Source organism: Mandrillus leucophaeus, unplaced genomic scaffold (genome assembly GCF_000951045.1).
Source record: "Mandrillus leucophaeus isolate KB7577 unplaced genomic scaffold, Mleu.le_1.0 Scaffold106, whole genome shotgun sequence".
In the NCBI taxonomy this organism is placed as follows: Eukaryota; Metazoa; Chordata; class Mammalia; order Primates; family Cercopithecidae; genus Mandrillus; species Mandrillus leucophaeus.
In genome coordinates, this window is record NW_012098765.1 from 860,826 (window position 1) to 872,497 (window position 11,672).

The 11,672-nt window shown below is 55.5% G+C and overlaps 1 long non-coding RNA gene across 1 annotated transcript; it reads right to left on the minus strand.

Annotated features, from left to right (window-relative positions):
- Window positions 1-2,683: 2,683 nt before the first annotated feature.
- On the minus strand, window positions 2,684-7,681 carry LOC105541764. Its single transcript, XR_001006379.1, has 2 exons — window positions 7,544-7,681; window positions 2,684-4,494 (listed from the first exon to the last, which is right to left on the minus strand). It is a non-coding gene; the product is annotated as an uncharacterized LOC105541764 (long non-coding RNA).
- Between the last annotated feature and the right edge of the window lie 3,991 nt (window positions 7,682-11,672).

Sequence of the window (11,672 nt, forward strand, 5' to 3'; positions counted from 1 at the left end):
TCTGCCCACCCAGAGGTTAGAATGTGACTGCTCTGTTTTCACCCTCCACGCATCCTGTGGCTTTCGGGCCAAACCAGTGGTTCTTGGTGTTGGTAACTGTGGGTGTTTCTGCTGATGAGTGTTAGGGCTCAGTAGGCGAGAGATAGGGGTAACTCGGTGGCTCAGATCACAGCTTTGGGGTCAAACACACCTATGTTCGAATCTCTTTTCCTGACTTCACGGGACTTGGGAAAGTTGGAGCCTCCATTTCCTTATCTGTAAGTAGGAATACTAATAGAACCCACCTGAAGTGCCATCCTGAGAGCAAAAGGAGATAGAGGAAGAAGAACAGGTGGCTGAGTGATCCTGGGCATGGCTCAGTTTCCCCATATGTCAAAGGAAGGTAATTAATAGCATTTGCCACATGGAGGTGGCGTGAAGATGAAAGTACTTATTCACTGGAATCGTGTAGCTGGAGAAGTGGGAGCTCAAAATATGGCTGGAAGCGTTCCCCTGAACAAAGAAAATTTTATGAAGCCCCTCCCTGAAGCCTACTGAGACTCCCAGGTAGAAGCCGTAGTTCTGCTGCTCACCTCTGTGGGAAGCAGGAGCTCTGGCCATTTGCCCTGGTGTTTGCTCCAGCTGGCTTGGTGAGGTCTTGGCAATGAGCATCTAGGGAGGAGGGTGGACAGGTCTTCTGGGGTGGGACAGCCCTCTTCTGCCACCCCTGTTCCCACCAGAGAAGTTTAACCCACAGGTCTCAGGACCCTGGGGAGGCCTCTGGGTGCCCTTGAAGGACTCCTACCCAGGAGTCCTCTGCTGTACCAGGAATCACAGACCTATTTTAAGAAGCAGATGGAAGCTGTAGCCCAGGGTTTACAACCCAGTATTGTAGGGACTGTGATGGACTGAAAAATGCATGAGGTGGGGGACTGCTTTTTAGCTCCTCTGACTGTTCTCATGCACAGATGCAACCTTGACTTGCCAGGGTTTCTGATTTTTCAAAAGAAGCCAGAATCCCAGACTTGTGTGTGAAGTCTTCCAACCTTTAAATGTTGGCAACTAATGCAAAACTTCCAAAATCTCCTTGTGGTCCAAACCACATGTTTCAGGCAACCTTTGGCCCATAGATACCAAGTTTCGCAACAGTATAGAGCTTCTCCTAGGAAAACACATCCCTACATATACCCAGTTGTGCTATACTTTGGGATGATCACAGACCCCCTGAAGCTCATTCATGGACCCCTGTTATCGCTGAGAGTATTCGTTCCGGGATGTGTCATTTCTCTAGTGTGCTTTCTCCAGGGAACTGAAGTTGCAGCTTTTCCAGGAATCCTCACATCCTTGAAAAGAGAGTCAAGGAGTTTCCAGGTTGCAGAATTAGTTTGGGAGCTAGAGACTGGCTTTGAGGAATGTCTGAAAGTTAGGCTGAAGTAACAGAGGGGTTTAATTATGTTTCCAGTTGGTAGAGGTTACAGTTAGGTCTATGATTTCAGTTATTTGTCTTCAAATAGGTGTTCATTAAATATCCATGATTTCACGGACATGTGGGTGACTGATTTGGTAACTAGTAACAGGGCCAGTACATTCCAGTGAGGAAACTGATATTTATTAGGGGCCACCTTTGTGCGAGGGCCTGTTTTGGGCACTTTGCTTTTAATCCTCACTGCAACCCTGTGAAGTGGGCGTTGGCACCTGTTACAAGAGAAAGAAACTGAGGCACAGAGCGTGAAGGCAACTTGCCTAAGGCCACCCAACATGTAAGCAGTAGAGTCAGAATTTGAACCTGGGTTTGCCTGACCTTAAAGCTCTCATTCTTTTACCTCACCAAAACCCACCCTAGTTTTTGGTATCTCCACAGTGCGGCAAATTTTTGTACTTTGGGAGTGAATTTGATTTCGGACACCACCTGAAGTCTGATTTAGCAGCAGCTCTGATGAATTTAGCAATGATAATACTGGGGCCACTTGTTGGTCTCTCAGTAGAAACTGGAGACAATTATACACTAGAGAGACGCTTTGCTGATGGAGTTTGTAAACTGGCCTTGAAGGCTGTTGCCAAAATATCAGATGGTTCAAGAAAAAGTTCAGCCTCCTGAGGAGACATCTTTGAAGGAAGCCATACTCTTTTAGGTGTATAGTTTTGTTACGAAACAACTACAATAAACATTGCCCCCACCTGCTCTGTCTTTCCTTTATAGCCACACTTGGAAGGTGAGTGATGCCCCAAACATGTCTGGAGGCCCTCAATGCTCTGTGTGGGAGCTGGAGCTCCAGGATGAGCGAGAGATCCCCTCCCAGCCCTGGGGTCATGGTTGCCTCTGCTGCCCGCACTCCCATGTGACTCCCCCTCCTCCTCTCCCTTCTGGCCCTTCCTCCAAATCTCTTCCCACCCATGCCAGGGCCTTCTCTCCACTCTGGGTTGACTTTACTTCTCTACCTCCTCAGCTCTCCATCTAAGGCTCCTCAACTCTGAGGGCCTTTCCTGACCCCTGGGCTGGATGACGCCTCCTTTTCCCTCCTGAGCACTATCACCATATCTGATTATATTCTGTATGTTTAATGTCTGCCCCCAGAAGCCACTGGGCAAAAGAACCTCTCTGTTTGTCTAACACATCTGTCTACACTCAGTCCCTGGCACAGTGTAAGTGCTCAGCAAGCGTGAGTTGAATGAATAAATAAGTGAGCAAACAGACACATCAACGCAGATCCATCCATTTATTCCTTCAACCAACATTTTCTGGGATTCCTTGTGTACTAGGCCTCGTGCCACCATCTGGAGATGCAGAGAGGCGGGAGACCCATGTGGCCTTTGAGGGGCTTTCAGGCTGGTGGGGGCTCAGGCACAGACACCACCAACTTGAACCAGGGGACTGCAGGATGCTGGGTTAGGGGAGAGAGGGATAGACTGGTCGGCCTAGGGGGTCCTCAGGAAGTCTTTGGGGGTAAGGAGAGAACTCCTGAAAGGTAAGGAGAAGCCGAGGGCTAAATTATGTTTCGGGTGGATGGGAAGGGGTGTGGACTGACTGGGTTCCTACTCACTATTGGGGACTGTGGATGCTGACCTGGCCTCAGAGTCCTCACAGCCAGCTACAGTCCCCTGGGCATCTGGTGCCCTCCAAGTGCCAGGGCAGGAGCAGGGCTGTGGTACCACTTTGTCTCTCCTTCCCTTCTGTCCTTCCATCCTTCCATAAAAAGACACAACGGACTTCAATGTGGAGTGGTCCCAGGGCCACAGAGGTAACTCAGACATAAGCAGCAGGGATGTGCCCCAGGGTGCTGGCATACCCCGAGGGGAGTCCTGAATGCCTCGGAAGCAGAAGCTTCGCTCTAGGTGAGCGGCTTTCATCCTGGGCTGGTGAGGTGATGTGGAAGGAACAGAACTCAGGGCTGCATGAGGAGGATGTTTAGCCGCACATGAGGACATTCTCCCACGGCCAAGAGTGTAGGTGTGGCAGGGGGCTGCCCTGGGGTCGGAGGCGCAGGCCTTAAGGGCAGTTCAGGTTCCGCAGACAAGCCGAAGAAGCCAGGGGGTGACGTCAGGGACTTGTCTGCATGCCCCAGGCCCAGTCTGCCTCCTTCTGAATTGCACCCCTGGGAGCTTTGGCTAGGGGAATAGGGTGTGTGCTGTTCCAGATGTGGCTTGAAGGATGACTGGACTGGGACAGAGCTTCAGTGTAGAGGCCGCTCTGGGATCCTGGTGGGCTGTGACTGTGGGGTGGGACCCATAGGGTGGTCTGTAAATGGCAGCTGTGTGATCTGGGTAGTGGGCAGGGGCACTACTCGCTGGATGTGGAGTCCAGATGTGAGGGTCTGTTTACCACTCTGGGGTGCTGGGAGGTGGCAAGAGATTGCTTGATCCTTTTGGCTGCCTGTGCTCTGTCACTGGGTGGGTGGAGACAGCTGTGGACTGGGAATATTTGTCAGCCGTGGGGTGGGGATTGTAGATGCATAGGAGGTAAAAATGGCTTGCATCTCTGAGCTAGTTCGGGGACCAGTGGGTCCCTGGAATCCCTGACAGTCCCACAGCAAATGAAGGTCAAGTAGCCACCATCCTAGTAAGCATGGAGCCCCAGGTGCCAAGAGCAGGCACTTGGCTCTGACTTCAAATAGAGAGACATTCCTCGGGGCTCTTCGAAGCACTGGTGAGGGCTGGTAGGCAGAGAGAAGGCCTCAGAGAACAGCCCTGGATGTTTTCAGCTGTGCTTGTTAGAAATCTTGATGCGTGCCCCACCCCCACCCTGCAGTTGTTGGGCTCACGCTGCCCTACCGGGTCTCTGCTCCTGGCTTTCCTTCCTTTCCTCTTCCTCTCCGTTTGGCTCCAGCCCCAGCATCATCTTTCTTCTTTTTCTCGGTCTTCATTATAGGTCTTGGCCTCGCCATTCCTCCCTGGTCACCTCCTTTTTCTCTGAGCTGGATCTCTGTGTTGAGTGTTGCCTGTGGGCTGAGTCTTAGCTTTTGTCTCCAGAGAGAGCCACACTGAGATCTGGAGATTGGGGAGATCCAGAGATCGGGCCTGGTATGGGTGCGAGGCAGGGGAGGAAAGAGAGGAGGAAAAAAGGTGATTGAGGGAAAAACAAGAAAGGAAGTATTTACCCACTCCTGGCACTCCAGGACAGCTTGAGGTCCTTTACACAGTGATCCACCTTTGCGTTTCTCAGACTCTCAAGCAATCCTCCTGCCCCAGCCTCCCATGTAGCTGGGACTACAGGCTAGGACCACCACTGTGCCCAACCTTGCTTTTCTTGGGGATGAGGTGGATAGGAGGGCCAGAGGGATTGTCTAAGAAAGGGGAATCCAGAATACACCAGATGGGAGTGGAGGGAGAGGAAGACCCAGAGAGCAAGCACAGAGAAACACAGAGAGGGGAATGGAACAATGGAGAGGAGCAAAGAGGAAGAGGGAACAGCAGAAAAGTCAGAGGCAGGAAAGCAGAGTGAGGGACTCAGAGACAGAAAGGAACAGAGAGAAAGAGAGGGAGCGTGCTTGCGAGCTGAGTGAGTGAGAGTGCGTCAGAGAAAGATGAAGGCAGCTGGGATGAAGGCAGGGGACAATAAGAAAGAAAAAAACAGTTCGGGGCAGCTGCAGCTGAGGCAGGTGGGCAGGACTGTGGGGCAGGAAGGAAGGACCTCACACCTGGCCCCTACCCCCCAGGCTGGCCATGCCTGGCAGAGTACGAGGAAATTGGCTAAGGCTCTGGTGTGTGTGGACTGTGTGTGGAGGGTGAGGTGGTGGTGTGTGGTAAGGAGGAATGTACTGCTCTCTCTGCCCCTGTGATCAGGTCCCAGTTGGCTCTGGCTGGTCCCTGAAGCTACCTGAGATCATCCCTGTCCATTCATCCTGTCCCCTCCCCACCCTGGCTCACAGGGACTCAGAGGAACATGGAAAAGGCTTGAGCATCCCTGACTTCTGGCCTGGGGAATGGGGAGAAAGGGTTATGTGTGTGTGTGTGTGTGTGTGTGTGTGTGTGTGTGTGAGAGAGAGTGAGAGAGAGAGAGAGAGAGAGAGGTCACTTTGGACATGGTCCCCTTTCAGCTTCTCTCTAGCTTTGCCATCTCAGAGTCTCTAGTGCGTTACCAACTCCCCTCCACCACTATCTGCCGTCTGCCTTTTATCTCTCTGGTCTCCTTTCTGTCTCTCACTCTCACTCAGCCTTTCTGTTCCTCTCTGTGCATTGCCCCCTTTCTAGTTCTCCCTGCCTCTGGCCCCCGTTCTCTCTTTATCTGCGTCTTCTCTCTGTGTGGCTCCATCACTGGGTTTCCGCTCTGTTGTGTGCTCTTTCTCTGTTTCTCTCTGTCTCTCCAGTCTCTGTCTCTGTGTCTCTCTGTCGTGCTCTCTGCCTTTGCCCTTCCTCTGCTCTTTTTCTCTGCTTTTGCCTCCTGGTTTTGGTGTCTGTGTCCCTTCTAGTCTCTTTCATCTTCTGTCTCTGCTTCTCTGTGCATCTCTCTGTGTGTCCCTCTGTCTCTCACTCTGCCATTCTCTTTCTCTTGTCGTCTCTCGGGGTCTCTGGCTGTCCATCCCTGCCTCTGTGTGTGTCTCTCTCGCTCCCCCTCCCTGCCCCCCCTTTTTTTCCTGTTTCTAACACCCACACTCACATCCTACCTCTGGAGTAATTGCTTTTGTCTGGGTTGGACTGGACTTGTGGTGGGGGGAGGGCGGGGGGAGCGGGTGGCGCTGGGGGGGTTGGGAGGGACGGAGGTCGCTTGGTGGAGTTGAGGTGGCATCCACCAAAGCAGGGGTGTTGAGGAGCAGAGCTACAGCCTGCCCAAGGTGCGGGGAGGTGGGGGCCTGGGCCCATCCTGGCAGGGGTCTGGGGTCTCTGGCAGGGAAGGGAAAGAAGGCAGGCAGGCCCTGACATTGGGATTTGGAGATGATGTAGTGATAAAACAGGCTAGCCAGTGTCTCCGTGGCAGCCCCTGCTGCCTCGCCACCCTCCCCCACTCAGAGACTCAGAGTTGTAGCCTCTACACACACACACCCTGCCATGTACACCGAGTCACCATGACACACACAGGGACACACCCAGAGCCTCCAGCCCACTTGTGGAAACACAGTCGACCATCGGCACACAGGGACACACAACATCACATAGACACACAGAGAAACCATATGGACTCTCTGACACTCATGAGGAGAATGCGCTTCCAGTACACACAGAGACCACCGCGCAGATCCCTGAAGCACACACAGCTGCCCACAGGCACAGGCATGGGTCCACACGGGACCCATGGAGGCTCGCGCATAGCAGCATCGGTGCTCAGACACACTCTGGCAGGGGCACGCGCACGCCAACACACACAGGCTTCCAAGAGCACTTGGGAACACACAGCTACCCCATTAACTGGGGACAGAGGAGACAGATCCCTGAGGTGCTCCTGGGATACATCCCCAAGGGACAGACAGAGACATAGGGATACCCAGGGTCAAGGAAACACTCATGGAAGTGCATACACAGCCACCCAGTGCTCCTGGGACACATCCATGAACTCATGGTCACACACAGACATGACTCAAGGGCCAAGACGCTCGGGTATGTGCAGTCCCAGAGTCTCCCAGCAGAGCCTGAGGACACATGCACACCCTGCGTCCATGGCAGCTTGCACACCACAGACCTCTCGCTGGAACCTCCTGTCCGAAGCCACACAAGCCTCCCACCCCCACCACACATGTGCAGGCCAGACCCTGGGGTGAGGCCAAGGTAGCTTCTACCCACTGGGACCCAAAGGCGGGGCAGCCGGCAGCTCTGTGGGTAGGCGCAGGCTGGCCTGAGGAGTCGCCCCACTGTTCTTTGCGTCCATTCACCATAGGCTACTCCAGCACCCCCCAGACTTTCCCCTGCCTCACAGACTCAGGACAGTGTCTCTCTGGACCCGCAGGTGCCCCCTGCCCACCTCCCAGAGCTCTGCCCGTTACACACCTTCAAAGGGCCCCATCTACCTGAGCTGCTCCCAATTGAGGGGATGCCTGCTTTCTCCCAGGGGGCTTGTCCCTCAATTTATCCCAGCCCCCTACCTGAAACTGTGGCCCCCATCCCCATCTGCTTCCTTGCCCACTCCCATACTCACCCCCTCTCCCGGCTGTCCAAGCTCTCAGCCTCCCTAAGCTCTCCTGCTGTAGGGGAGTGGTGGGGGGTGCCTGGCCCCTCAGAGGCCTGGGTAAGGGGTACATGATGGTGGGGGACCTGGGTGCGGCTCCAGGAAAAGGAAGCAAGGCAAGCAAGGGAGAGAGAGAGAGGCAGAGGCAGGCAGCCAGCCAGCCGGCTTTATATCCCTGCCGTATTGATCCACCATGTCACAGCCCCGGTCGATAGCCAGCCGAGAAAGAGAGAGGGAGAGAAGGGAGGGGAGGTTTGGGGGAGGGCAGCCGGGACCCCTGTAGTCCTTGGCCCATCTGGGGCCTTCTTGGCAGGCTGTGGGGGCATGTGTGAGCCCATCCCACCCCCTCCAAAAGAGGCCCGCCTTATCCTCCCCCTCTTCCTCTTGGCTGCGGCCCTCTCAGCCAAGAGCCACCTCAGCCTTCATAGGAGAATTTAAGTACAGAAGATCTGCCTGTTTCCTTCTGTCTCTTTGGAGGCTCCTTATCCCTATGGGCATGGAGGCTCACAGCTGTTCATTGCCTCAGCTACCCTTTGCGCCCCACAGTTGGGCTTTGTGGATGGGAGGCCCTGACGCAGTGTTATGGGTGGATCGTGACCAACCAGAGTGTGAATCCTCCTCCTTCCCTGTGGCCATGGGCCACATTTTCCCAAAGGGGAAAACTGAAGGCCTCTTCCCCAGCCACCTCGAGCCAGGTACTCAGGAGCACCCTGTCTATGTTGGTTTCCCGCCCTTTCCGACGGACGTTAAGTTTCTTCCCACAGCTGTGCCAGGCCAGTGCTCGAGGTCACATTTAGACATCTTTTCTGGCTTCCTCCCCTGCCCACTGGCTTAAGAGAGGAGAACGCTTAGCCGCTTTTTTTCCTCAGCCTCCTCTTCCCTCTCCATAGAACCTTCTACCATCTGCCCCCACCAAACCTCCCCTGACCTGGGTGGGGAACGGCAGGAAAGGAAGATGTCTTCCCTTAGTAGGAAGAGAAGTGAGGGGCGAGACTCTGGGACAGCGCTGAGAACCCTGGGCCTAGGCTGTCTCGCCTCTCTGGGCCTCAGTTTCCCCCCACCCCCATCCGACCCTGCCCAAGCTGGAAGGTCTGTATGGCTCTGAGATCCGTAGGGATTGGTGCAGATGGGAGGCAGGGCCATCCAGAGGGTGAGCGCAGGGCCAGAGGGGTGCCTGTTGCCCCTCCCTCAGCCAGGACTGCCCGGGTCCCAGGTGCGTCCCCCCAGCCCCCAACTCCCCAGGGCTCCAGTTCTTTGTCTGTCCAGATCCTCCTCTCCTCCCAGCCCAGCCTCCGAGAGGTTGAGGAATCACCTTAGCCTTGACCCGAGGGGGAGGGCAGAGGAGGGGTAGGCGGCCCCCACCCCCGCCTTCTGCCCATGGCCATCCCCACAGCCCCTCTCCTCCCCGCTTCCCTGAGTACCAGGCCATCCCGCCAGTATCAGGCCGATGCTCCCTTTGTTAGGAAGGGGGAGGGGAAAGAGACAAGCTGAGGGGACGTGGCCTGACCCCCGACCTCTCCCCCTCCCTCCTCCCATCTGGGTCCCCAGGGGCTCAGAGCCCCCTTGACGGACAGTTCTGACCATCAGCCAAATGGCTCCAGGACTGAGCAGGGGGCCAGGTAGGGGGGAGGGGAGGAAGGCCTGGCCAGGGCCCTCAGCCCACCACGGATATGTGTGTGTGGGTGCTCTGAGGTTGGAAGGAGGCCCCTAGGAGGGGTGGCAGGGGGAGATGGGCACCCACAGAAGACAGGCTCTAGGAGGAACCTGGTTGGATTGGGGGATACAGAAGCAAAGTGGGACTCATCCCAGAGCCAGCAGTTCTGGGCACCCTGTGGATAGGGGCCTGGCCCAGGCAGATGCCCCCACCCCGCCCCCACCCGGCCTGCGGCATTGGGAGTGCAGCGAGTTTTAAAAAAAATTAAAAGAGAAAAAAAAAAAACAGGAGCAGGAGAAGCTGGGGGAAAAAATATATAAGAAAAAATATAATAAGAACTAAGCGGTGGCTGCAGGAGAGAGAAAGGGCAGGAGGCGGGGAGGGGGGTGCAGGGGGGAGGGCGGCTCGGGCCCTGGTCGCTGCGAAGGCCGGCCGCCGGCCTCTGCGCTGAGCCCTCCGCGTCCCCCCTGCCGGCCCCCTCCAGCCCCGATCGATCCAGTTTCTTGGCAATAAAGCATTTTTATTGTCAGCTGCCCTGAATGCCAAATGTGAGCCTGGTCCTGCTCCCCCCACAACCTGCTTCCTAGCCACCCCCCCCCCACCCCCCCCTACCCCCTCCCCCGCCATTCCCCCCACCGCAGGATCAGCATCGTCCATCACCAAGACCCCCTCCTCTTCCTCCTCATCCATGTCAGCTGCAGTGCCCGCACATCTTCAATAATCCACCAAGCCCTCCACCCCCCATCTAGGCCTCTGTGCTCCCTTCCCTAACCCCAAACCTGCAGAGGAGCAGAAAGGTGGTCACGGGATGGGTGGTCTTGGGGGGCACAGGGATGGGTAGGAGGAGGTATGGGAGGGTGTTGGGGTCGCCAGGCAGGGAGACGATGGCCACAGGTTGAGGGAGGCATTGGCCAAAGTCAGGATAGCCAAAGCCTGTCCCTTAGCAGCCAGCAAGGGACAAGAACAGTAGGGTGTCTGTGGGGACCAGTGCCTGGAGAGGGGAGACAGGCTGCAGCCCCTCTGCCCCTGGTTACAGCACTTCAGCTCTCAGTCCCCCAGGACCTGTCTCTGCTCCTTCCACACTGAACTTGGCCCTTTTCTTTGGGAGGCAGCTGGGTGTAGGAGAAGAGAGAGGGCCGGGAGCTGGACACCTTCCCATGCATCAGTCTCAGCTCTGCCCAGAGCAGTCCCTTCAGGGATGGGGATGACACCACACACCCTGCTGGACTGCTGGTGTGAGGGGCAGAGGAGAGGGTGTTGGGAAGCAATTTACAGAAGGCCCTGGTGGCCCCATGTCAGCTTGCTCTTCCCCTCCCTCCCTCTTTCTTTTCTCTCCTGTTTTCTTTGTCTCTCTTTCTGCTGTTCTCTGTTTCTGCCTCTTTATCTGCATCTTCCTGTCTCTGTCTCTCTGTTTCACTCTGACTCTCTTTCCTTTATTGCTGCCTCTCCCTCCAGGGATTTAAAAACCTCCATATACTTCTCTGTTCTACCTTGATAGTCCCCAGTTACTCTTTCCCTGCACCTCTCTTTTCTCTGTCCTGCTGCATGCTTTTCACTCTGTCTTTTTCTACCCTGCTTGCGCCCCACATCCCTTGTCTGGCCCCATCTCTCTTGGTTCATCTCCCCTCCCACAGCCATAGAAAGAAGCGGAGGCTCAGGTCCTTGGAACATCAGCAGAACATGCAGAAAAAGGGTCTTAAGCCCCTCTTCTTTCTCTTGGCAGTGTCAGTGCCTAGGGGAGTTCAAACAAGTCTGGGGAACTGAGGGGTGGGGTCTGTCTGTCTGCTACAGACGAGCTGTGTGGCTTTGCTCAAGTCATGCCGGCCCTGAGCCTTGGTTTCCCCTGAAAAGTGAGCTGCTCCAAGGGTGTTTACAGCCTCCCCTGTGGATTATATTGCCTCGAAAGCCCAGGGTCCTCTGTATCCTAGGGAGGGAGTTCAGGGCAGGATCTTCACGCTGGGAAACATGGTTGCCCCTCTTCTCACCTTCTCACGGTGTCTTGGGAAGTCGAAGCTGCAGACGTGGGCAGGTCTAGGGTGCCGAGATTTTTCCTCTCGGTCTGGGCGGGAGAGAGGCCCGACCAGGGTCATGCTTTAAGGAATATGGGGCATGGATTCAATACGCCTGGGTCCATGTCCATTGTCAGCTCCCCAGAGCAGGGGCCGTGACATCACTGGTCCCTGATTCATTGCTTGCCACATATATGGGGTTCAAGGGACATTTGTGGAGCAGGTGAGGAAGAACCCATGCAACAGTACGGGCTGGGGCGGGGCCGGGCCAGTTGGGGAGGAGTAAGTCCTGAGTAGGAGGCACAGTGGGAGGAGCAGAGGGGTTCAGACATCTTTGGGTTGAATTGAGGAGAAGTTGACAGATGGAGGCATTTGGAGGAGGAGGAGGATCTCAGGATGACCCTGGGTGTCCTTGCCAAGCCTCTCTCCTTCACCT